Source organism: Hordeum vulgare, chromosome 3H (genome assembly GCF_904849725.1).
Source record: "Hordeum vulgare subsp. vulgare chromosome 3H, MorexV3_pseudomolecules_assembly, whole genome shotgun sequence".
Lineage (NCBI taxonomy): Eukaryota > Viridiplantae > Streptophyta > Magnoliopsida > Poales > Poaceae > Hordeum > Hordeum vulgare.
This window is the reverse complement of record NC_058520.1, coordinates 610,082,606-610,099,532: the sequence shown is the minus strand read 5'-3', so window position 1 is coordinate 610,099,532 and position 16,927 is coordinate 610,082,606.

Sequence of the window (16,927 nt, the reverse complement as noted above, 5' to 3'; positions counted from 1 at the left end):
TTTTCTTTTTTTTTTGTTTCCTTTTTCTTTTTCCTGTTTCTTCTTTTATTTTTCTTTTTTCCTTTTTTCTGTTTCCTGTTTTCTTTTTATTTTTGTTTCCTTTTTCTTTTTCCTGTTTCTTCTTTTATTTTTCTTTTTTCCTTTTTTATGTTTCCTGTTTTCTTTTTCTTTTTGTTTCCTTTTTCTTTTTTCTGTTTCCTCTTTTATTTTATTTGTTTGTTTTCCTTTTCTGTTTTTTTACATTTATTTACAAATTGTCAAAATGTCATTTGTACACTTAAAAAATAAAAAATGATATTTATCAAAATGATCAAATTTAGTGGAAACTGGTCAAATTTTTAATATTTATTAAAATGGTCAACACAATTACATAAAAGGTTTAATACATTATTACACGTCACCAACAACACCCCCTATCTATTTTTCTTCTTGCCTTTCTTCTGATTGCGCCGTAATCATGGACTATCTTCATCATTTAACGGGATGCTTGGATCATCTTTGACTTTGAAGGGAGGAATTTCATCAAATTTATTGTAATCTTCTGACATGTCTGTCTTGCCCTCGACTCCCACGATGTTTCTTTTCCCTGAAAGAACTATGTGGCGCCTTGGCTCATCGTCTGATGTATTCGCTTCCTTATCTTTTCTTTTTCTCGGTCTGCTAGACATGTCCTTCACATAGAAAACCTGAGCCACATCATTGGCTAGGATGAATTGATCATTGCCGTACCCAAGATTCTTCTGATCCACTGTTGTCATTCCGTACTTCGGGTCTACCTTCACGCCTGACAGGTTGAACCATTTGCACCAGAACAAAGGGACCTTAAAGGAAGGTCCGTAGTCAAGTTCCCATATCTGCTCTATGTAACCATAGTATGTGACCCTTTGCCCGTTGTCGTCTTTTGCATCAAACCGGACGCCACTGTTTTGGTTGGTGCTCTTTTTATCTTGGTCTGCCGTGTAAAATGTGTTACCATTTATCTCGTACCCTTTAAAGGTCAATACAGTCGAAGATGGTTGCTTGGCCAACAAGTATAGCTCATCTTCAACAATGTTGTCATTAATGAGACGTCTTTGCAACCAACCGCCGAAAGTCTGCGCGTGTTCTTTAGCAATGAAATCTTCAGGTTGCTCCGGGTATTCCGAGCGTAAAATATCCTTGTGTTCCTGGATATATGGAGCCGCCAAGCTGGAATTAACTAGAACTGTGTAGTGTGCTTGAGTGAAAGATTGCTCGTCCATACATGTTGTTGATTTCTTTCCTAGCGTGCCTTTTCCACGCAGTCTCCCCTCATGGCGCGACTGAGGAACACCGATCGGGTTCAGGTCAGGAATAAAGTCAACACAAAACTCAATGACCTCCTCTGTTCCATAGCCCTTGACCATGCTTCCTTCTGGCCTAGCACGGTTTTTAACATAATTCTTCAGGACTCCCATGAACCTCTCAAAGGGGAACATATTGTGTAAGAATACAGGACCGAGAACGGAAATCTCTTGGACTAGGTGAACTATGAGGTGCGTCATAATATTGAAGAAGGTTGGTGGGAACACCAACTCGAAGCTGACAAGACATTGGACCACGTCCTTCTGTAAACTTGGTAGAGTTGCTGGATCGATTGCCTTCTGAGAAATTGCGTTGAGGAATGCACATAGCTTCACAATGGGTACTCGCACGTTTTCTGGCAGAAGCCCCCTCAATGCAATCGGAAGTAACTGGGTCATGATCACGTGCCAGTCATGAGACTTTAGGTTTTGGAACTTTTTATCTTCCAGGTTTAGTATTCCTTTTATGTTCGACGAGTAGCCAGACGGGACCTTGATACTGCTCAGGACTTGGAAAAAGATCTCCTTCTCTTCCTTGGTAAGAGCGTAGCTGGCAGGACCTTTGAAATTCTCTCGATTCATCAGGTCGTCTCGTTCGTGCATACGTTGGTGGTGCAGCCGTGCTTTTGGTGTATCTCTCGACTTCTTCCCATGCACGCCCAATAAGTTTAGCAGGTTCACGCAAATATTTTTTGTCACATGCATCACGTCAATCGCAGAGCGAACCTCTAGGGATTTCCAATAGGGTAGTTCCCAGAATATAGATTTCTTCTTCCACATGGCTACGTGGTTGTCGGCGTCATTCGGAACAGATTGTGCGCCAGGACCCTTACCAAAGATTACTTTTATATCTTTGACCATGTCATATATATCAGTACCTTCAGGGAGGGTTGGCTTCCTCCGTGTATCTGCCTCGCCTTTGAAATGCTTTCCTTTCTTTCTTACGGGATGCCTGTCTGGAAGAAATCGACGATGCCCCGGGTACACATTCTTGCCTATATGTATACTTTCAGTCTCGCCTAAACAGTGTGTGCATGCGCTGTATCCCTTGTTTGACTGTCCTGAGATGTTACTAAGAGCGGGCCAATCATTGATGGTTACAAACAGCAACCCTCGTAGGTCAAATTCCTCCTGTTTGTACTCGTCCCACACACGTACACCTTCGTCAGCCCATAACTCTAAAAGTTCATCAACCAGTGGCCTCAGGTACACATCAATGTTGTTGCCGGGTTGCGACGGGCCTGGGATAAGCACTGGCATCATAATGAACTTACGCTTCATGCATAACCAAGGAGGAAGGTTATAGATACATAGAGTCACGGGCCAGGTGCTATGACTGCTACTCTGCTCCCCAAACGGATTCATGCCATCTGTACTTAGACCAAACCTTAAGTTTCTTGGGTCACGTGCAAAGTCCTCGTACTTATCGTCGATGTTTCTCCACTGCGACCCATCAGCGGGTTGTCTCAGCATATCGTCTTCCTTACGGTCTTCTTTGTGCCATCGCAGCAACTTGGCATGCTCTTTGTTTCGGAACAAACGTTTCAACCGTGGTATTATAGGAGCATGCCACATCACCTTGGCAGGAACCCTCTTCCTGGGGCGGTCGTCGCCCTCAACATCACCAGGGTCATCTCGCCTGATCTTATACCGAAATGCACCGCATACCGGGCAGGCATTTAAATTCTCGTGCTGACCGCGGTAGAGGATGCAGTCATTGATGCATGCATGTATCTTATGCACTTCCAATCCTAGAGGGCAGACAACCTTCTTTGCTTCGTACGTACTGCAGGGCAGCACGTTATCTCTTGGAAGCATCTTCTTCATTATTTTCAGCAGCTTTTCAAATCCCTTGTCAGATATTCCATTCTCTGCCTTCCATTGCAGCAATTCCAGGGTGGTGCCCAGCTTTTTCTGGCCATCTTCGCAATTTGGGTACAACAATTTTTTGTGATCTTCTAACATGCGCTCCAACTTCAACCTCTCGTTTTCACTTCCGCAGTTTATCTGTTCTTCACGAATGACCTGACGAAGATCATCATCAGACTCATCAAAAATGTCCTCAAGTTCAGGCTCGTCTTCCCCCATTTCAGTATCACCGTGTTCACCGAACATAGGATAGTTATCATTATCCTCTTCTTCTTCATTGTCTTCCATTACAACCCCTCTTTCTCCGTGCTTGGTCCAACAAAAATAACTGGGCATGAAGCCTTCTTGAAACAGGTGGGTGTGTATGGTTCTTGAGTTAGGCAAATTCCTCTTATTCTGGCATTTTTTACATGGACAAAAAATAAATCCATTCTGCCTGTTTTTCTCAGCCACATTGAGAAAACTATGCATGCCATTAAGGAATTCGGGACGACGTCGATCACTGTACATCCATTGCCGGTTCATCTGCATTATATAAATTTATCAAAAACCATTATGCTAAATCATCATGACTAAATTAATTAATTAATACAAAAAGTTCATCACACGTTAAAACCAAAGTAGCGTAGTGACCATACATATATATAGTTCTCATAAAAACACACACTGAAACCAACCATAAAAACTCTCTCTAATTAATGCATTTAAAAACAACAACAAATGCGATCAAAATCGCAACAAAGGTAACAATTGATCCGTCGGCATAATGATACCAAGCCTCTTTACTAATTGCATATTTTCTAATCTTTCTAATCTTCAGACGCATTGCGCCCATCTCGCTCTTGTGACCATCGACGACACCGGCAAGAACCTTTTCCAAGGTCATCTTCTCTCTTTCAGTTTTTTCCAACCTTTCTTCAGTTTTTTCAATCTTTCTTTCTGGCCAACATTTTCTTGTTCAACTAAGTGTAACTTCTCACCAATAGGGTCGATTGGCATTTCCGGTTCCACTACCTCCTAGATAAAAATATCTATGTCAAGTTGGTCGGCGTAATTAATTGTCATATAATCAAGAAATGAAAATATGTAGTTATAAAAGATAATATACCACATCCGAATCATAGACTGGACGAGGGCCAACGGGGACGGATATCAAAACTATGGCGCTATACATATAAAAAAAATCTTACACAATAAGAAAATTATATACAAGTAAATATGTAAATCATACAAATCAAAATTTGTTTTGGTAAATAAAAACAATAGGCTCACCAAGGTTGTGTCGGTGACGGGGCGATCGACGGCGGTGAGGAAGGGGACAAGGCGCGCGACACTAAAAAAAACCACAAATCATAATTAAATTTGAGCTCAAATTGCATATGTATACATAACAAATGATGAACTCTCTCTAGCTTAGGCATTTCATCAAACACCTAGCTAGCACAACAAAAATGAAATGAGCAAGAAAATGAGCAAAACTTGCAATGCCGGAAGAAGGAATGTTGATGCTAACCGTAGGACCGATGGGTGCCAACAATCTTGACAAATGGTGGAGAAAAAATGGGGATGGATTAGAGCTCCCAAGAGGAAGGAGAGAGCAAAAATGGAGTTGAGCTCGAGCTAGAAAAAATGGGGTGGAATATAGGGTGCTCAGGGAGGAAGGAGAGGAGGGCTTTAGGACCGGTTTGTGTCAAAAACCGGTGCTAAAGGGTCTGACAGCGGGGCCCTGCAGTTGCTGCAAAAATGAGAAAACCTTTAGAACCGGTTTGTGATACAAACCGGTTCTAAAGGGTCTGTCCACTGGGCCCCCCTCCCTGCAGCAAACGGTCCAAAAACCTTTAGGATCGGTTTGTGTTACAAACCGGTCCTAAAGGCCTTCCGGCCATTTGCTGCAGGGAGGGGGCCCAGCGGACAGACCCTTTAGAACCGGTTTATATCCAATCCGGGTCAAATGTGGTTGGCTCAATGCCCTGTTTTCTACTAGTGTTTGTTTGTTTTTTTGTCTGTTTGTGTCCGACGTCCGCTCTGTTGCCTAGATCCCTTAGAGCAACCCAACGGGTCGATCTAAACGGACGATGATTTTATTTGTTTTTTGTCTGTTTGTGTCCGACGTCCGCTCTGTTTTAGATTTGGGTCGGCACTGTATCCGACGCGCCGATCCATATGTGCCGGCTTGGCCGGCTGGCCGCCCTATTTCAATAAATAGCTCATTTTTGCATTGCTTTGCATTCAAACATATAGTCAAATTTTCAACCGAATAAAACAACATAGTTTTACAAGCCGAATAAAGAAGATACACCTATTGGTTGCCAACATGAGCCCACATATGCTTAACCAAACTATTTTGCAGTTGCGCGTGAGTTTTCCAATCACGCATGTCATGATGAAATTGATCTGTTTGTAATATTATTATTTTTGAAAAGGAGGCGTAGCCCCGGCCTCTGCATCGAGAGATGCATGCGGTCATTTATTAAAAAACGATCCCAAGTCATCAAATAGTACAAGAGGGTCTCATAACGAAAAAAGGAAAAAAGATACACGGCGTTTAACGCCCACAACCAGGGATGCACATAGGATAACCTGTTCAAGCGTTGCCGCTCATCCATGCTCAGGCACAAGATTCTCACCCTGAAACTGAAACCCTTGATCGTACAGGTGTTCCGAGCCCTCACCTTCTACGATCATATTATGCATGATCACACAAGCAGTCATCACCTCTCATAGTTTCTGCGTGCTACAGTTATTAGCAGGATACCGAATGATGGCCCATCGAGATTACAAAACACCAAAGGCACGCTCGACATCCTTCCTAGCACTCTCTTGCTCTTGTGCAAATCTTTTCCTCTTCTCTCCGACAGGATCGGGGATTGTCTTGACAATAGTGGTCCACTGAGGATAAATACCGTCATCCAGGTAGTATCCTTTGTCGTAGTTGTGGCCGTTGATAGTAAAGTTCACCGGTGGGCTGTTGCCTTCGGCAAGCCTAGCAAACACCGACGAGCGCTGAAGCACGTTGATATCATTGTGTGATCCGGCCATGTCAAAGAAAGAGTGCGAGATCCAGAGATCTTGAGACGCCACAACCTCTAGTGTGATAGTGCAAGCCCTGACATGACCCTTATACTGCCCTTGCCAAGCAGAAGGGCAGTTCTTCCACTCCCAGTGCATGCAGTCTATGCGGCCAAGCATCCCTGGGAAGCCCCTGCTGGCATTCATCGCCAACAAACAGGCTGCATCTTCAGGAGTCGGCTCTCTCAAGTACTCAGGATCAAACACAGCAATAACAACCTTGCAGAACTTATACAGGGACTCTAGGCATGTAGACTCGCTCATACAGACGTACTCGTCAATGAGATCACCGGGCACTCCGTATGCAAGCATTAGGATGGCAGCAGTGCATTTCTGATAAGAGGAGAAACCAATCTTTCCAACGGCATCCTCTTTGCACTCGAAATAGTCATCGTAGCCGACCACCCCCTCTCTAATACGGTTGAAAAAAAATTCCTACTCATACGAAAATGGCGGCGGAATTTCTGATGTTTGAACAACGGATTTGTTGTATCAATGTAGTCCTTCCAAAGAAGGAGATGCCCGCTTTCTTGGTTGCGATTTAACGCCGGAAGGTGGCCCAAAATGGAGCAACGGAACAACGACCGCTGGCTATTGAGGTGCTGATGGACCAACACGGCAACCAATATCTCCTCCTCGTCACCAGACGACGAATCATCGGAGTCACCAAGGAAATTGTGAAAAAAAACTCATGGACGGAGACCGTTTTGTACCTTGGCAAACTGTCGAACAGCTTGCGGGCGTCGACGAAGGAGACGGCCGGCGTCCGACCAGCGTGCCAATGAGGATCTGGCCGGGGCGGCGAGGCGACTTCTTGGTCGTAGTCGCGACCGACAGCTGCTAGAGTCATCGGAAAAAATGGGCGACGGCGTCGGCGACGAGGGAGGGCGAGGGTTGCTGTTGGATGGGGGGAGGCCAATGTGCTACCGACCAGCGGGCCCGGGGGAGGAGAAGACAGGCGCGCACGTCCGTCTCGTGTCTGCGCCGACGCAAATCTGGCTCAAAAATGGGCCGGGAATGGGCCGCCCGCGGACAAAAAGCGGACACGCGTTTGTTTAGGTCGATGTGTTGGACCGACTTTTGTGTCCGTGCCGACCCAAACGAATGCCAGCGGACGAAATGGGTCGCCCCGTTGGAGTTGCCCTTATAGCCATCTGAAAACATTTGAACTGACCAACGTCCCTCATAGCCATCTCAAATATGAAGACGATACGAGGGCTCGCGGACGTGCCCGGGCATGTGTGGTCAGTCCGTCACGTAGGACGCAACCCCACTCACATCTCACTTGGGCGTTTGGGTACCCGAACCCGCTACCCGAACCCGAACCGAACCGAATTACCCGAATTGTCGGGTAATTCGGGTATCGGGTAAGGGTTCGGTTCTCATTTCTTGACTATTCAGTTTTCGGGTTAGGGTTCAGGTTCTAGTATGGAAAACCCGAAATACCCATACTACCCAAATTATTCATACTGTCCAAAATTTTCATGCTTGTTACCCATACTAACTAAAATACCCATATTACCAAAAATACCCATACTATCCGAGTTATTCATATCAAAAGTTGATGTATGCTCGGAATATTTTGGGTACCCGAATTACCCGAACTGAAATTTTGGGTAATTTGGGTTCGGGTATTTTTGTGATAGAAATAATTTTGGTTCCCATTTTCGAATACCCGAATTACCCATAAACCGAACTACCCGAACCGAAATAACCAAAATACCCGAACGCCCAGGCTGACTCACATCTCACCCTGGGCGTTTGGGTACCCGAACCCGAACCGAACCGAATTACCCGAATTGTCGGGTAATTCGGGTATCGGGTAAGGGTTCGGTTCTCATTTCTTGACTATTCGGTTTTCGGGTTAGGGTTCGGTTTTAGTGTGGAAAACCCGAAATACCCATACTACCCAAATTATTCATACTTTCCAAAATTTTCATGCTATTATTACACTAACTTGTTACCCATACTAACTAAAATACTCATATTACCAAAAATACCCATACTATCCGAGTTATTCATATCAAAAGTTGATGTATGCTCAGAATATTTTGGGTACCCGAATTACCCGAACCGATTTTTTGGGTAATTTGGGTTCGGGTATTTTTTTGACAGAAATAATTTTGGTTCCCATTTTCGAATACCTGAATTACCCATAAACCAAACTACGCGAACTGAAATAACCAAAATACCTGAATGCCCAGGCTGACTCACATCATCTTTTCTCTTTCTTTACTCATTCTATTTTCTCTCTCTTCAACTTCACCAATCACGTACAAATGACCGGACATATGAATAAAAATATTAGAGGTGCAGATATGCGAACAAAAAAAGAGAGGTTTAAAATAGACACACCCGGTCACTGATCAGTCATGTCCGCGGGTGTTTAAAGAACCGGATTTGCAAATTCCGGCTGTAGAAACAGTAAAAAACAAAAAAGAAATCATAAAGAGAAAAAAATATAAATATAAATAGAAACAGAAAAGGAAAATTAAAACGAAAGGAAAAAACCAGAAAATAAAAACAAAAAAGATAAATTTAAATGAAAGGAAAAAAGAACCAAAAAAAGAAAAAAAAAGAAGGAAAAAAGAACAAAAAAAAGAAAAAAGGAAAACGAAAGGAAAAAGAAACCAAAAAAGAAAAACAAAAAAGATAAATTTAAATGAAAGGAAAAAAGAACCAAAAAACATTTTGAGGTGCTTCCTACGTATAAAATAACCTGTGGACTTCTCAATGTTTTTGAAAAGCCTTGAATTTTAATTTTGAAAATACATTTTCTTGTTTTCAAAATCGTTGAACGTTTTCTAAATCCGTGATTATTTCTTAAAATTTATAAACTTTTTCCTCACTTTTTTTATTTTCGTAACATTGTGAAGTCCGAGAGCGAGATGGGCGTGACTGGGCTGGCCCAGTGTTTTAGCGTAGCCCAATCCCGGTTTGCCACATAAATCCAGGTTTTTTCTAGACCGGGATTACATAATTCAGGATGCAATCGACAAAGATTTTAATTCAGGAGATATCCCATGGTGTATGCTCTTTGCGGATGATGTGGTGCTAGTCGATGATAGCCGAACGGGGGTTAATAGAAAGTTAGAGTTATGGAGGTGGACTCTAGAATCGAAAGATTTTAGGCTTAGTAGAACTAAAACTGAATACATGAGGTGCAGTTTTAGTGCTACTAGGCACGAGGATGGAGAGGTTAGCCTTGGTGGGCATGTGGTACCGAAGAGAGACACGTTTCGATATTTGGGGTCCATGTTGCAGAAGGATGGCGATATCGATAAAGACGTGGGCCACCGAATCAAGGTTGGGTGGATGAAGTGGCGCCAAGCTTCTGGCGTACTCTGTGGCAAGAGAGTGCCACAAAAGCTAAAAGGCAGGTTTTATAGGACAGCTATCCGACCTGCGATGTTGTATTGCGCGGAGTGTTGGCCAACCAAGAGACGACATATCCAACAGTTAGGTGTAGCAGAGATGCACATGTTGAGATGGATATGTGCCCACACAAGGAAGGATCGTGTACGGAATGACGATATACGAGAGAGACTTGGGGTAGCACCGATTGAAGAGAAGCTGGTCCAGCATCGTCTCAGATAGTTTGGACATATTCAACGGAGGCCATCTAAAGCGCCGGTGCATAACGGACGGATAAAGCGTGCTGAGAATGTTAAGAGGGGTCGTGGTAGACCAAACTTGACATGGGAGGAGTCCGTTAAGAGAGACCTGAAGGTTTGGAATATCGACAAAGACTTAGCCATGGACAGGGGTGCGTGGAAGTTAGCTATCCACGTTCTAGAGTCATGACTTGGTTTCGAGATCTTATGAGTTTCAACTCTAGCCTACCCCAATTTATTTGGGACTGAAAGACTTGGTTATTGTTGTTGTTGGTTCATTTCGCCGAACTTCTACAAATTCAGAATTTAAAATGGATTTTTCCCTAGCTCCTGATCTGAATCGCGTGACATGCCAGGTCGAGGAGACGAAGACGAGAGGGCAAGGGAAAGAGACGATGTCTTGGGGATGACTCTTTGCGCAAATGGACGATATTTGGGGACCAATAAGTAAAATATATAAAAAGCCCATCTGTATATAAAATCTGGTCCATTTATTGTCCATCGGGCGGCTTGGACCTTATTGGTGCATCTGTAGCATCAGACGGCTCGTTGCACAGGATATATCCTCCATATTTTTATTTTGCTCAATGAAGTGGAAGCACTCGAACGCCAGTAGCGCGTTGTCCGTGATCAATCTTCCAGGGACAAACACATTCTGGTTAATGGAAATGATCTCTCCAAGAATGGGTCTGAGTCTGTTTGCTAAGCACTTGCCAATCATTTTATACAAGAGTTAAATACATCACGGGTGCCTTGACTTGTCACGTGCGGTCAGTTTGATACCTAAAGTTGTAAAATACACGAAAATGATGCTTTAACTTGTTCGACCGTGAAAATACGGTGCCTCCTACCGTATTCGGGTGTACACCTTGCCCGTGTGGCGTGCCAGCATAGCGGCGGCCCACGAGCCAGTGGCTGAAAGTGAACGAGTATTTTTCTATTTTTGTTGGGATGAAGATTTGAAGCTGGGACATCCTGCTTAATGCAATAACATGTTGGTCACCGGGCCAAACTAAGTTATACATAGTAGTATTAGCTAGAAATATATACAGACCAATTCGGCGTATCGTTCTGCAATTCTTCAACACATTTGCTTCATTTTTTATAGAAAAAATCGAGATCTTGTTTAGTTTTCATGATATGTAAATTTTACCAAATAAAAAATACAGTAATTATCGGTACGGCATTATTTGTATTTTAAATATCTATTATATTTTCATTATTGTGTACTTTGAAGAGGTTAACGTGAACGTTTTCAAAAAATTATGTGGATTTAGACAGTCCAATGTATATTGAAAATTGTTGTGTAAATTTACGTATCTTCATGCAGGACCACAAGCACGGACAATTAGTGTGTATCTTTATTGTATTACTATATTTTTAAAATACACAATTACAGAAAAATTGACAATGTAACTGTTTGATGTGCATTAGCAATTAGTGTGTAATAATAGTAATTCTAGAAATATACTAAAATATCTTAAAGGTGTTTGTAGAAATGTAAGAACAATTTTACAAAATAACATTTCCAATGCACGTTGAACATTTATAAAATATATGTTTTCATTTTTTTGAACGCATGACAAACATCTTTCAAATATAAGTTTATAATTTTATAATACCCGTAAAACATGTTTCAAAAGCATTTTTTTAAATGCACCACCTCATTCCCTAAATCTCGCTTGATACTAAAATGTTTAAGAAGTAAATTATCTCATTTAGGCATCAAATGGTGTCTTGTCTGTTGGTTAGCAGAGGTCCCTCGGTGAACAATATAAGCACGAGGCACGATACCACGTGATGCCTAAAATGAAGAAATAATGTTTACATTTTTTAGAGGGTGAGATAAATAAATTCATAGGAAAATTCCAACTAGACGCTCTAAATAAACATAAGATTTTGCTTGGTTTATCGGCTAGATTGCAAGGTGGCACACGTGAGCTCCTAGCTTCGAAACTTCAGATTTTTTTCCTTTCTTATTTCTCTTTAATATCTCGCACAGTATCATTATTATAAATTTCATTATATCTATGATTTGCACATACAACCGTGCTTGGTGTAGCTAATATGCGGGAGCCAAACCTGAAAAGTTGGACCCATCAGTATGCATCCGTATGTGATACGATAATGAGTAAATAAATAAAATGTGAGGGGGTTGGATTAAAAAAATGCTACCGGTCACTGACATGCGGGTTGCCATCATAGTGGCTCGCTATGCGGGCAATGCATATGCCTGGATACTGTATGGGGCACCGTATTTCCACAGCCACACAAGTTAGAGCATCATTTTCATGTATTTTTCAACTTTAGGCACTAAACTAACCGGACATGACAAGTTAAGGCACCTCTGGTGTATTTAACTCTTTATACAACACCATGCAAAGACGGGGTCTGAAGTCTTTAAGTGTTGTTGGTTGATCCACTTTGAGTATGAGGACAATGTCAGTGTGATTAATATTAACCTGCATCTTCCCTGTAACGAAGAAAAGCTCCACTGCTGAAGTAACTTGCTCTTTCATGATACCCCAGTTCCGCTGATAGAACCTCACAGAAAAGCCATCTGTGCCAGATGCCTTTAAGGGCCTAATTTGAAACAACGCATCTGAAATCTCACGGTCTGTGAAGTCCCTACAGAGCCTTTCATTCATCTCCACCGACACCTTGGACTCGAAGAGTGCAACAATTTCCTCCGGATTTGGGATCGCGGGTAAATAGGTCCTGGAAATATGCAGTAGCCAAATATTCAATTTCTGAGGGGGAGGATATCCAGTTCCCATTCGCATCTTGCAACTGTTAGAGATGTATCATGCCTATCTCTAGGGGCCACGGTGCCTTAGTTTGGTACGACACTATTGTATGGTTAGAATAGTTTAAGATCTCTATCTCTATCCTAACTTGTACTGCAATCTTCCTATCAATATATACCTGCGGACTCTACCCTGGAGGGTTGAGACGCTTCCATATTATCTTAGTACATGGTATATAGAGCAGGCTCTTTCAATCGTATCTAGCTCGTATCCTCCATCTTGCCGGCCATCTCACCATCGCCGGCCGTCACCCAAACCCTCGTCGCCATGTCCACCCTCCTCCGCTGCACCCGCCTCCAGCCTCCACTACAATACCTCCGAGCCGTTTTCCCGGATGAACTATGTTCTCTGGAAAGCTCAAGCCCGATCCCAAATACTGGGCATTGGTTTGTACGGCTACATCGACAACACCATTGAGGAGCCTCCCAAGATGATCACCGTCAAAGACAAAGATGGCAAAGATCAGGTTATCTCTAACCCTGCCTATGCCCCCTGGCTTGTCCAGGATCAATAAATTGTTGCCTATCTCCTGTGCAATTTGTCCAAGGAGGTTCTCGTTCAGGTCGCCTCTCTTGAGACTTCTCATGTGATCTCGACTGCCTTGGCCACCATGTTCTCGGCAGTAGCGCTGTCCTGTGTCAACAACCTTCACGCCGCCCTCACAAACGCCCAGAAGGGTTCACTCTCGGCCTCGGCATACTTTGGCCACATGCGCTCCCTCTCCGATGAGCTCACGGCGGCGGGCAAGCCACTCGGGGATGGGGAGCTCATCTCCTTCATTGTCGTCGGCCTCGACATGGACTATCAACCCATCATCTTCGCGCTTGACGTCCGCACCGAGCCCATCACCGTCGACGCCCTCTTCTCTCTCGTGGCCAACTTTGACCAGCGAGTTGAGATGTTTCATGGCAACTCCGGTTTCAAGTTGTCCACTAACACCGCCTTGCGCAATCGTGGTGGGGGCGGCAGAGGTGGTTACCGCAAGGGTGGCGGTCATGGTGGCGGTGGTAACCCTGGCCTAGGTGGCGGCGGCCAGGGCGCTGGTGGTGGCAGCGACTATGGTGGTGGCGATGACTACTAGAACCCTCCCCCTAACTCCGGCGGGGGCTATGGTTTCCACCACTGAACCAGGGAGGAGGCTATCAAGGTGGTGGTGGTGGCCACTACCATCAGAACAACCACGGTGGAGGCAACAACAATAATCGGCGTCCCCCCGGCAACAACAATCGGGGTCGCCCCTTCCAAGGGTATGAAGGTTATGAGAACAAGTGCCAAATCTGTAAGTAAACAAATCACATTGCAAAAGATTGTGATTGGTCCTATGCTAATGACAACAATGCCCAGAAAAAGAAAATTGCATCTGTAACTGATACTTCATACCAATTGGTATATGGACACTGGCGCCATATACCAATTGTTATATAACAATTGGTATATGGACACTGGCGCCACAAATCACATCTCCGGTGAACTGGAGAAGCTGACAAAGCATGATAAATATCGTGACCATGATCAAATCTACACCGTCTCAAATGCTGCAGGTATGGAGATAAATCATATTGGTCGTTCAATTAACAAAACCCCAAACAAAAACCTTGAGCTCAATGACATATTGCATGTACCTAATGCTTCCTAAACCTTGTTATCTGTTCATCGCATTGCCCTTGAGAACAATGCCTTTCTAGAATTTCACCCTTTCTTCTTTTTGATCAAGGATCAGGTCACGAAGAAAATTCTTCATAGAGGTGTCTACGTGCAAGTATGCTTTGCTTCCCTAGTATTGCGAGTACAATAAACAAGTCTATGGGGCCATCAAGCTTTTTGCTGAAAGGTGGCATAATCGCTTAGGTCATCCTTCATTTGCTATTGTTCATCAAATTCTTAGTAAAAATAATCTCCCGGTTGTTGGTGTGAGAAATTCTGAAACCATTTGTGATTCATGTCAAAAGGCTAAAAGTCATCAATTGCCTTATCCAGTGCCTACTAGCGTGTCTAATAAACCTTTGCAACTCATTTTTTCTGATGTATGGGGTCCAACACCCTCTTCTGTTGGTCGACATATGTATTATGTGAGCTTTATTGACGACTTTAGCAAATGCACTTGGATCTACCTTCTTAAGAAACGTTCTGATGTGTTTCAAGTGTTTCATAATTTTCAAGCACTTGTTGAGCGCCAATTTGATAGCAAAATTCTTGCTATGAGTCAGATTGGGGTGGTGAATATGAGATACTGAACTCCTTTTTTCAAAAGATAGGCATCTCTCACCACGTATCATGCCCACATGCTCATAAACAAAATGGCTCTGCAGAACGTAAACATCGTCACAATGTTCTGTTGAAGTAGGACTATCTCTTCTAGCTGCGGCATCCATGCCACTAAGTTTTTGGGATGAAGCTTTATTGACTGCCGTTTATCTTATAAATATGTGGCCAAGTCGTACTATATCCAATGAAACTCCCACTGAACGTCTTTTTCATGTCTTACTAGATTACACCAATCTTCGAGTCTTTGGCTGCACTTATTGGCCAAATCTTTGTCCATACAACACTCGCAAACTCATATTTAGGTCGAAACAATGTGTCTTCCTTGGATATAGTGCTCAACACAAAGTGTAAAATGCCTTGATGTTTCTAACGGTCGCGTGTATATTTCCCGCGATGTCGTTTTTGATGAAACTCAATTCCTTTTTGAAAAACTTCATCCCAATGCCGATGCTCTCCTTAGGAAAGAAATCCTTCTTCTTTCTCCACACCTTTCCGGTGTTCCACGTGTTGGTAATGATGATTTTGCTAACCAAGATTTGACTAATATCTCTCTTGCTGGTTGTGAGCTTGATGTTTCAAAAAACACCCGCGCTGAACATGACGATCGCAGCCAACTGGATGTCTTTGTTGGAGGTGTTGCTGACCAGGTGCGATCCTCCTCGGGTCGAGAACTCATGCCTGGGCCGGCCTGCATCGACTCCACCTTGGGATCTGCAGCTATCCAGGCTGCTCGAACTCCTCCAGCCTCGCCAATTCCGCACCTTTCACCATGTGTCATGCCAAGTTTCACGACAGCTCAAGGTGATGTCATGGTTCAGCTACAACCTGGTGTGGGCGATCAGCCGGCCGAGAGGTATGGACGGGTCTATGCTAGACGTCGCCCAGGTGCTTCTGCCTTCGTGCCTGGTGCAACCGACACGGGATCCGTGCAGGATTCACCCTCCAGTCCTGTCTCTTCTGTGGCTACGCCTAGAGCTTCACCACCACTCTCCACTGCAGATGAGTCGGCCTCCTCTGACATGTCTGGTGGCTCTGGCAGCTCAGGATCGCCGCCCCTGCTCAGTCCAACGCTAGCATTACTGAACCTTCTATGTCTGCATCAATGCCTCCTCATACACGACTGTGTGCTGGGGTTATTCAACGAGTCAATTATAAAACTAAATACGGCTTGGTTCCACTACTTCTGCAGGTAAATCCCGCATTGTCAGTGATGCTTTGGCTGATCCCAAGTGGAAGCATGCCATGGATGAAGAATTTCGAGCTCTTCAGCAAAATCACACCTGACATCTTGTTCCTTTTCAACCAGGTAAAAATGTGATTGGTTGTATATGGGTATTCAGAATAAAGAGGAGATCAGATGGTACCATTGACCGCTACAAAGCCAGACTTGTTACCAAAGGGTTTAAGGAGAGGTATGGTATGGATTATGAGGACACCTTTAGCCCTGTTGTTAAAGCAGCTACTATTCGTCTTGTTTTGACCATTGCTGTGTCAAGAGGATGGAGTCTTCGACATCTAGATGTGCAGAATCACTAGTAGAAAAGAGGGCTTTGGTCCAGGGCATGCAATCCCATTAGTCCCGGTACACCCACGAACCGGGACCTATGGTGTCATTGGTCTCGGTTCGTGAGGTCAGGGCGCCAGGCGGGCATCATGGGTCATTGGTCCCGGTTCGTGTCAACCCTTTGGTCCCGGTTCCAGACATGAACCGGGACCAATAGGCAGGGACCGTTCGTATCCCCCTTTAGTCCCGGTTGGTAGATCAAATCGGGACTAGGTGGACCGTTCGTATCCCCCTTTAGTCCCGGTTAGTAGAACAAACCGGGACGAAGTGGTGGTGGCAACCGTTCGTATCACCCTTTAGTCCCGGATGGTGGCTCAACCCGGGACTAAATGCCCAAACGGTTTGCCTCCCACTTCGCAAAAGCACAACCGGAGCAGAGTCTATCGCCATTTCTCTGTTCTTCTCCTCTCTCGCTCT